This window comes from Rhipicephalus microplus, unplaced genomic scaffold (genome assembly GCF_043290135.1).
Source record: "Rhipicephalus microplus isolate Deutch F79 unplaced genomic scaffold, USDA_Rmic scaffold_24, whole genome shotgun sequence".
Lineage (NCBI taxonomy): Eukaryota > Metazoa > Arthropoda > Arachnida > Ixodida > Ixodidae > Rhipicephalus > Rhipicephalus microplus.
Genome location: NW_027464597.1, coordinates 4,166,752 through 4,175,587, shown reverse-complemented (window position 1 = coordinate 4,175,587; position 8,836 = coordinate 4,166,752). Strand labels below are relative to the sequence as shown.

Genomic DNA, 8,836 nt, shown 5'->3' with positions numbered 1-8,836 from the left:
TAAAGTTTTAAAAATGTTTGCACAGTAAGCTGTCGAAATCTAGCATCAAGTGGAATGATTCTAGCTTCCAAATAAAGCACGCTATTCGCGACACACCTAGGTAGCCCGAGACACAGCCGCAGAGCTGGCCTTTCTAGCAATATAAGAGGTCTTAATTTGTACTCAGCACTTCCAGAAAACAGAACGCAGCCAAACTCCAGAATTGGGCGTACGTAAAGTTTGTATATCATAAGTAACGTATCCCTGCGCATCCCTGACTTCTTATTGCAAAACCGGCGGAGCAATCCAACGGCGCTTTCTGCTTTTCGGGTGTTTGATTCTATTTGTTGCTGCCAATTTAAATTGTCCACGTAAACAATACCAAGATATTTTAGCGCTGTTACTTGTGGAATTGGATCATTTCGATAATGCAGTGAAAGAAATACGGGAACGGATAGAGGGAATACAAGCAGAGCACATTTCCTAACATAAGTGAAAAAGACAGCCCGCCAAGCCATACCCCAAGCTCACTCAAATATGACTGTAAGATTTGATACAAACTATTGATATCTCGAGATGACGCAAGTGTTAAGCGGATACCACGCTTCTGAGAAGAATGAAGAAAAATAGCATAGCGAATGCGCCGGCCTACTACCCAAAAGTTTAATATTAATGCCCTAGTGGGTTCCAAGCAAGTGTGTTAGCAGTAGTTACCGAATGAGTGTTTTGAAGAAGGCTCTGAGAGGCCGCTGTTCTATCTTTTGCTGTGACTGTGCTGCGCCTACCACGCCGGCCTGGAGTTTTTTTTTTTAACCATTATAATAAATAATCCGAAAGTAAGGGAGTTGAACCAGCCTAACATGAAAGTGACTGAAAAAAAATAATTAAAAAAATTGGCGTGCACAGTAAATACGAATAAGCCCATCAGGATGTTTTAAGCAGGCTATGTGTGAGCGCTTTTTCTACACAGCCTGAAAGACGAACTCTCTTCAAAGGGGGTAAAATGGGCCGAAACCGCTGTTTTACCATGATCATCAAAAAACGGAAAATATTGGGAGTTGTGCCAGTTTAAAATGGGAAAGAGAGAGAGGGAGTGAGCGTTTATTTTTGAAACAGTGCCCCGAGCAATGCCCGTTGTCACCCTGAGGTGGGAGGGCTCCTTAGTCCAGGAACCCTCTGGCTTCTACTGCCGTCTTGGCCCTGGCGACGAGTTGTTGTTGGTCTTCTAGGTCCTCGAGAGCGAGCTTCGCCTCCCACGTTTCCGTTAGGTCTTCGTCCTTCCGTCCCGCTTCATTATAAGTCGTGTGTTGTTGCAGATTACGTCTGGCAGTACACTGACATGCAAGAGTGCTAGGGTGTCCGGTACGTTGCAAAGCGGGCACATAGAGCTATATCTCATTGGGTTGAGACGGTGCATTAGGGCCCCGTGTGTGCATGTGCTGCTTTGCAGGCGTCTCAGTATTACGCTTTCTTCTTTTGTCAATTTTGGGTGTGGTGGAGGGTATACTCGTCGCCCCAGCCTGTAATGCTGGAGTAACTACGAGTAGGTGTGAGTGAAAAAAAAATCGCGTGGGGCAGAAGGGTGTATTCAAATAGGCCCATTTGGATGATAACAAAGAAGCGAGAAGAATCATTCTAAGCATCAGCGTCGAAGTCGCAAAAGTTATTTCAGTAGGCAAGTTTGGAATAGCCCGCGCTGCGCCGACGCTCTTCGAAAAGTTCATAAACCGCGCCTTACCATCCAGCGTACGAATAACGACACGCACGCACAGCGGAGAAAGTTGTCCGGACTATGCCATCTTCCGTATTTGGAGTGCAGGGATGTGCATCCAAGTTGTGCAAACTGGTAGGTGTTCCGTGGTGCATCACAAAACAGCCAGCGGCGGCTGGGACGAAGTCGCGTCGGTGTTGTCCAATTTTCTTGTGGAGGACACATGGTAAGTAAATACGAATGAACTTTGTGCGTTATATTGTCGTGTGTGTGTACGCTACTGCAACCTAATCAATTGTTAGAAGGTTCGCGCTGTGTTCAGCTTGTTTAACTTGTTCTCTCCGGAGCGAAAGCGGCGAAACTCACTGGAAATTCACAAGCCGCCGGTAAAACACGCCGCGTGGCCGGAACGAAGAAATCGGTCTGATTTTCCCGTCACGCGAAAGCGGATCCTCTTTCCGATTCATGGCTGACTAGCTCAAAATCATGCGCCTTGGAATAGCCGGCCGAAGATGCAACACGGCGGCAAAAGCGTCTGCATCGGCTCTTAATTGCAAACTACTCGTGCAGCTCGACGAAGCTTGACGGCCTCAACGAGGACGCGTTCATCGAAAGTCTGGTTTGGATTGCGATCGCAGAGAACACTGGAAGTAGACTAAAGTGGTAGGTGTTTTTGCTGCAGCAGCGAGTCTGCATCCCCAACGTGTCTCATTTTTGGGCACGGCCGGCTGAATCTGGCGCCGCCGCTGCCGGTGCGTTCGCTCGTGCCGTTTCTGCTGGCGCATCTCCCCAAACAACGTTTGAAAAGGTGCGAGCTGTGTCTTTACAGTACTCTGAGGTTAAAATTTACATTCGGTACGGAACTTAGTGCTCAGAAAGCAGGCGAATTCGAATTAATTCGCGAAAGCAGCGGCGACCACAGCATTCCCCAGACGCATAACAAATGTGAAGATTTCCGACGTGCCTGGACGTGGTTTTTCTGCCGCTCTGGCATTTTCTTTTTCGCTTAACTTCTCAAGAGGGGCGTAGCCAGGGGGTGGCACACCGCCCCCCCCCCCCAAAGTTTTTTCGTCGTGGCATAGGAAGCAGAAAATGACCATTTTAGGGGGGGGGGGGGTGCCCTCTCCCTCCTCTACGCGAAAAAAAGTTTCTGGCTACGCACCTGCTTCTTAAGTGTGGATGCGGCATGTATGTTGGAAGCGTGTACTTTAAATAGCTTCGCTCGAGGTGAAAGAAAATGGGGAACGCGTAGTACTATACCTGCGACTGTGTCGCCTTGCATGCAAAGTGAGCGCTGTGTGTGATGCAAATGTGCAGTTCTGTTGCCAAGGCCACCGTGTGGTAATTGTAATGCCACTTCAGATCACCAAGAACCTCACAATGCTTTGCTGTGCTTTTCTTTGGTACTGTTAACGCTTGGTGTTTCAGGCGACAAGGTGTAGCATTCGGTTGTAAAGTTCTTCCATGCAGAGCGAACTTGAGTTGTTGCAGCATGCGATCACTTGGCATACGTACGTTTAATAATTTTCATCTGATCGAAATTATCCATAAATGATATGTTTTTTGCAATTTCAAGTTTAGTTTTTTTTTTCTAAAAGCTATGCAGTAAAAGAGGCTGATTCTTAGCTAAGATTTTAAACGTCTCTTGTAGGAGCATAGCCGCTAAAAGGTTGAGACGTTGCTTCGTATGCTTTTTTTTCTTTACGTGTGTGCGCATGTATGTAAAGTGATAAGATGAGCAAGAATTGGTGAATATTAATTGAATGCGATGGCTTTACGGTGCATGTTGCCTACTATAAACCGTCATGTGCTGCCGGGTTCCAATCCACTTCTTGTGCAGGCAGTGTACAGGCGTGAGCAAAAGTGTGCAGACTACGTAATTGGGTGGCAAAATGCATTGATGCGCTGTCTACCGACTTGGCACCTGCTGGTGTGTGTATACCCATTCCGTCTTCAGGTGGCCTCTCATGTCGCCTAATGTCATTGACGTCGACTTCCCCGTGAGCAAAGAGAATCCAAGCTGAAAAATATACTTATTGCTTTTGACCGAGGTAAGTCTCGTTAAGTTAATATACGAGTGGTTAATATTCGCCTTAATTATAATTATGATGGAATAATATGTTTTATATCAAACCAAGCTGACCCCAAGTCTGATAATTATGCTAATTGTATCTATTTAGGTCCAATAAAAATTTTTGCTGCTTAATGACACATCTGTGTTTCAATCAACACATGTGTGACCTGAATAAACTTATTTTAGTATCCAATCATTAAAGAGTAGTTAGCCTGTTCGTGGGTTTGTATTTTCTGGCTCATCGGGAACTCTACTTGGATTATTCGACTGCGGTCAGGTTTTCCTTATTGAGGCTAATTATGCTTGGCTAAATGAAGTGATACCATGATCAATTATGCCTAGTTAGGTTGGATATACTTTACTCACCTCGGCTCATTTAAACGTTACAGGGTCTAATGCCAAAACAGCAAATGACTATGCCTAATTAAAATTAGCTTAATTTAATCTGCTTATGCTTGGCTTATATAGGTTATACCATAGTACACTATGCTTGAGCAGTTTTGACTACAGTTTGGCTTAACAAGGCAAGGTTAACTTGGCTTAATGTCACAAGGACAACTTGGACTCAGAAAACTTAATTTTTTATTCTTGGCTTCATTTGGTTATATGGTGCTAACTATGCCTAGTTAGGCTAACTGGTGAAAAAAAAAGATACTACGCGCTCGGGATTTCAATTCTTCCTGCCTAAGCTGCTACAGAAAGAGCGGCATAGATTTGATGGAGCAAAGAAAGCAACCCTGAATTGTCGTTTTGGCTATGAGCATCGTAACTCCGTCAAACAAAGTGCTGTGCGAGGCCACCTGATTACAACTGGACGGGCATGCACACTGCAGCAGGCAGTGTGCGGAGATGGCGCGTCAATGCGCTCTGCCACGCGACCATGTGATCTGCACACTATTGCTTATGCCTGTACATTTGAGACACGTGGCAAGCTGTAACAAGCTAGTGCTGCATTCAAAAACATCTTTATAAACTTGTGAGCTCATCATAGCAGCCTAGGCAGTGCAATAAGCACTTGCAGCCGAATACTGCATGTTCTGTGTTACTGTCATAATACGTAATTTTTGTCATGTTTTTCACAGTCACATTCATTTATTACTAATTGATTTATTGCATCAGTGGATTGCACTTGATACATCAAACTCGAATCAGGCAATGTTTTTCCATGTGGGAAGAACTTCGATGTGTCATCATTGGGGAAGTCTGTCCTCAAAAGTCACATGAGTACGAAACACATTGGGAACACAAAAGCGACTATGTCCATGGTAACTTGAGTGCGTTCATGGTGCCAACTGTACGAAATGAAGTAAACATTTTTATGCTGTAAGAAGTGGTGTCATTTTCTGTGGTTTCAAGTGTTATTTTAGATCGCCTAACAATAACTACTTGTTAGGTCCTTGAAAGTCCTTCAAAACCATTGAGATTTGTTTCAATCAGGTGCTATGAACCCTGAAAAGAAGATGCAGACTCAAGCCAGATATCAGTTGGCCTATGGCTGTTCCCTTTCGTGGTTACATATACATTAGTTGGTATGTGCCTACTGATGTTTCCTTTCATTTTTTTCAAGCTGTGGCTATCGTGTGTCATTTTGACTGCTTTTTCATGCGTGCAGCAGTGATTAAAAAAAAACTGGAAACTTAGCAAGATTTATGTATAAGTTAGTCCATTGTACTTTGTGATGATAAAGTACCAAAGAAAATGTTGAGCACAGCTCATGCATATAGAGGTGTAGACTAGCAATCAAAAACACCCGGTGAAAGTCTTGCTAAGCTATACTGCGCGATGTGTCCTCTGTCACTATATTATTGTGGATGTGCGCTAGTGTCAAGATAGTATTGCATGATTAAAAAGCATTCAGCTCCGAAGTGAACATTGTGAGGGCTTTGATTGGTACCGTTGTAGCTCTGCTTTTTCAAATAAATATTGTAGGCACAGTATATAGCTTAAAGACAACTTGAATACACTGTACCAGGTGGGGAAGTAGCAGGAGAGTCAGTAAATTACTGTGCAGTGGTGCCTTCTGTGTTGTTACCTCTGGCTTGATGTTCTTAACTCTGTGGCACTTCGATTATATTATGATTAGCTATTACATATTTTTTCTGTGTTGTTTCAATACCTGGGAATCTGCATGAGATTCAAATCAATGATTTAACTGCTATTCAATATACTTTTTTGAAGGACTTCGTTACTTAGTTGTAAGTGTTCAACTTAGAGGTACACCAAAGTTTAGGCCCATTTCAAGTAGGGCTCAGTAGTATAAAACATGAAAAATTTTAAATGCGAAAAGGCATTGGTACACTAAAAGTATTTTGCTCTTAATTTGTGTATCAAGCAGGGTTCATACAGGTCTTTGAATACCTGGAAAACCCTTGAGTTTGAAAATGCATTTTTTTGGCCCTTGAAAGTTCTGGAATTTTTTCCATCCTTGAAAATCCTTGAATTTCCTGAGCACTCCCAATCAACATTGCGACCTCCTTTATGTGGTAGATAAGCATGCCTGACAAGTCTCCCGGATTTCCACCAGTTCTTACATTTGTTGCTGTGTTAGCCACAGTTGCAGACGCGGCTAACGCAACGGTAGAGATGACAAAGATGTAAAAAATGCTAAAAGCGTTTTGGCATTCCTTTCCAAAGAATAAATAATGTTGTTCCTGTTGATGTGGGTACTTTGGCTATACTTAAATGTTAAGCTTTCAGTTGGCCTTAAAAGGACTATCTACCGTCCTTTATTGCTCACCTGTTTCGTGTCGCAATAAAAAGTGTACCATGTGAAGTGTATAAACTTGCAGCGGTTTCTCTGGAAAGTACATAGAAATTTTTAAAACAAAATTTTTCTGTCCGGGTTTTGTCTTTTTTCATAGACGGGATGAATGTCCACAACACTTGTCAGTGCCAGTGAAAGTCGAAAACTGAAACTGCACGCTGTTTTTTTAGGCTTCATGAAGTTTGGTTATTAATAAAACAAATACCTCAGTGGTCGTTTTAGGCACGCACACACTATATTGTTGTTCTCAGGGGCGGCGGCAGATGCCGTGGTCGTGTTTATCTGCCGTTTGCAGGCAGGCATGCAGGCAAGCAAACACACTGCCGCCAGCGATACTGGGCGCCTATTTGAATGTGTCAAAGAAAAAAAAGCAAAAATTGGTCTCTGGTGTAACCTAAAGCTGCCTCAAGTGCATAAACTTCAAATTCAAGTTGAACGTGTTTGTTTTCAAGCAAAAAAAGTCTATCTGCGGGGATTTTTGGTACTACCAATAGATTGTCAAGATTGACCACATCCGTTGTTGGGTGACGCTAGTGGTCACTTTTTATCGACTTTCAACATCAAGTTAAAATTATAATTCCTTTTTTCTGGCACAAAAGCATGCTCATTGCCGCCGATGGGATGAACAATCTATTCATTTTGGAAAAACTTTTCCGAGCGGTGGACATCCCCTTTAAGCGAAGCTTCGACCCGCGCTTTCTCGGCAACCGGCTGCGTCGTCCCGTCCATTCGTGTGTGTCCCAGGAAGACATACGCGAGTTCTTTTGACAGAAATAAATTTCGCTAGTTGTTTTGATGTTGAAAATTTTGAGAGATAGAAGTAGTATGTTCTCTCCCTTTTGAGGCTCTGACTTACTGTAGTTAGGAAACCCTTCCCTCAGGGGCTCAGCCACTCCAACTCGGTATGACATCGTGCAACGCCAACGTTTACTGACCACCCCGTTTTTTGCCATGTTTTCTTTTGGTGCAAAAAAAAAAGAAAGGCGGAAAATAAATCAGCAAGACACCCCCTCCTTTTCCCCACCTCTTCCCAATGCGGGAGTCTCCGAGATTCAGAATCCTTGAACTTGGCAGTTATGGATCGGCATCAACCTGACCAATTCTCGGTTTCCGAAACAGTAATTTGGCGTGAGTTGATATGCTAGTGTTTTTCAAAACAGCACGTTGAATAAAGCTTTATTGCGTCGAACTATGAACAAACTGAGTGAGGGACTCTGAGTGCTTTTTGGTGCTTGCTCCTTTTCTATTGTGCAAGAGGTGAATTTAAAGTGAGTTAAAGTGCAGACTAAACATGGTTGTTATAATCGCAAATACATGTACTATATTAGGGCAATAAAAATGAGTCAGTTTAGAAAAGTTTAGAGTAAAAAATTTTCAACATTGCGTGCAGCTTTTAGCCCTTGAAAAACTTGCGACAGGTCCTGGAAAGTCCTTGAATATCCTTAAATTTTTTATTTGGAAACCTGTACGAACCATGTCAAGTGTAGTTTTTTGCCACTATGCAGTGGATAGCAATTAATGTAGTCAAACTATTTGATATTTTGAAAAACCTAAATTCTCACATTTTCATCAATGGCATTACGAAATTGTTTGTACCAAAACATAGCTCTAATGAAATTCTTACAGGATATCTGTGTGGTGAAAAAAATATTGGAACCAGATGACTGTTAAAGTTTGCGAACAGTGGATGTAAAAACAGTTGTTGACATCAAATGGGCCTGATGCATGGAAACTGTATGTCCTCCTCCCAAAAGCTACTGAAGACTTCATGCAGCCTTGCAATTATGAATAGGGTTTTCTGTACCTGAGCCTCACATATATTCGTGCCACACACTGTATGAAATAAAGCTAATAAATAAATCTACTGAATTAGCTAAGCTATTTGCGTAATAAAGCATAGCTGAATCAAATTTGGCATGAGTAAACAAGAAAAATAGCAATTATTTATAAGCATACTAAAAGGGACATTAGCGTTGTGCAAGCTTTTGTACGGCGTTTTATTGCCATGCAGTATAGCTTTGTTGATATAGCTGCACATGGTCTCATGTGTGCCACAATATTTTTTTATAAAAGAAACATTTCTGGTCAATAAGTTGTCTTCATTTTCACTGCAGAGTCGTTGCTGCAAGTGTGCAACAGTTCATCTGGCAATCAGGGTTGGACCTGTGTCACATGGCCTGCTGAACAATGCCCGCAAAGATGTGGTGACTTGATACGGCCACCACATGTGCGATAACCACAAGGACAGCTAGAAACCCGAAGTAGCGGCAAGTAGCATTTTTGTTTCGCCTTCCAAGTCTTGCCCCTG

At 42.7% G+C, this 8,836-nt stretch overlaps 1 protein-coding gene across 3 annotated transcripts in view; it reads left to right on the top strand.

Moving 5' to 3' along the window:
• The first annotated feature begins 2,801 nt into the window (after positions 1 to 2,801).
• LOC142786495 (uncharacterized) overlaps positions 2,802 to 8,836 on the top strand; it is a 65,328-nt gene continuing 59,293 nt past the window's right edge. For all 3 annotated transcript variants that reach the window (XM_075884216.1, XM_075884217.1, XM_075884215.1), the window contains exon 1: positions 2,802 to 8,795. The gene's annotated coding sequence lies outside the window, so the exon portion shown is untranslated. The remainder of the gene's footprint in view (positions 8,796 to 8,836) is intronic.